Raw genomic sequence first — 1264 nt, 5'->3', positions numbered from 1 at the left:
TTGTTTACATGTTCGAACGTAAATTTTTCCAGTTTGTGAAAATCTTTAGATTTATGGGAAAACGAAATGTAAAAAATGATGGAGGAATACCTAATAGAAAAAGTGCAAAAGTAAAACGCAAACGAGTTTATGATTTTTCGGACGCTACGTCAAACGGATAGTGTGTAACTTGGCGCGTAAACATCGTTGACGGTGATGGTGACGGCGACGCAATGGATGGTATGTACTTTCACTTTAAATGCTTCTGTTGTGTCGTTAATGTTGACGAAGAAGAGGGGCCACTCTTCTGCATTGCCCCCAAACGTTGGCAAATCATACAACTTGACTTTCGAATCGGTGGCTGGCACGACCATTCAGCTTAATTCGCCCTGTGCTGGCTGCAACGTTGCACTTTTTCCAATTTCGTCTACCGGCTGCATGCCTTCGCGCAATCGTATACTATCACGTTGGCTTTCCATCGTGCTATTTCGCAGTTCTTCAACGGATGCCCTCAATGCATTTAAAGTAACGATAATGGCGTTCATGTGGTCCCGTTGTTGTTGTTGTTGTAGCGGCTACAACGACCCCGCCCAGATCATTCCCAAGACAGCCGGTTCTACGTACCGGAATGACTCGGGTTTTACCCGACCAAGGGCTGTTGTTTCGGCAACCTAACCCCGCTTAGATCGGCGATACCCCTCAATCATTTTTCGTCCATGGAGCAACTCCTTGCAGCCGGATTGCTCCGCATCCTTCTTCTCCGGGCGGGCGTAGAGCCCAACCCCGGACCAGAAACGTATTTCTGCTGTGTTGCCAGAATCGACTCCATCCAAACTCCACTTCGGTTAGGTGCAACTCATGCAACGGATGGAGTCACCTAAGAACCTGCTCTGGTCTTAGGTCTCATCGGGAGTGGACCACAAGCTATGTGGCTCCCTGCTGCTTAAGCCAAACGGCACAATCAGCCTCCACGGCTACCCACTCGCGCAACGCACCCAACACCCGAAGAGCCTGCACGGCTCCGAGAAGCTCCTCTGGGCAGCAGCAAACCTCCCACCCCCCCCCCTCCCCCACAGTCTACCGGCCTGTCTAACTCGCGCGTGCGAGCTAACCAGCAGCTCCAGGTTGCACACACCACCTGTACCGTATGCCGGAACAGGATATACCGGAACGTGACATCGGTCAAATGCAACTCATGCCTAGGCTGGTGTCACTTCCGCCTATGCTCCGGTCTACGCACCACGCGCGAATGGACTGCGAACTACAGCGCCCCATGCTGCAGAGC

The sequence above is a fragment of the Rhagoletis zephyria genome, unplaced genomic scaffold, assembly GCF_001687245.7.
Source record: "Rhagoletis zephyria isolate East Lansing unplaced genomic scaffold, Rhagoletis_zephyria_1.1 Rzeph_scaffold_05046, whole genome shotgun sequence".
Lineage (NCBI taxonomy): Eukaryota > Metazoa > Arthropoda > Insecta > Diptera > Tephritidae > Rhagoletis > Rhagoletis zephyria.
Note: the sequence above shows the minus strand (reverse complement) of the source record.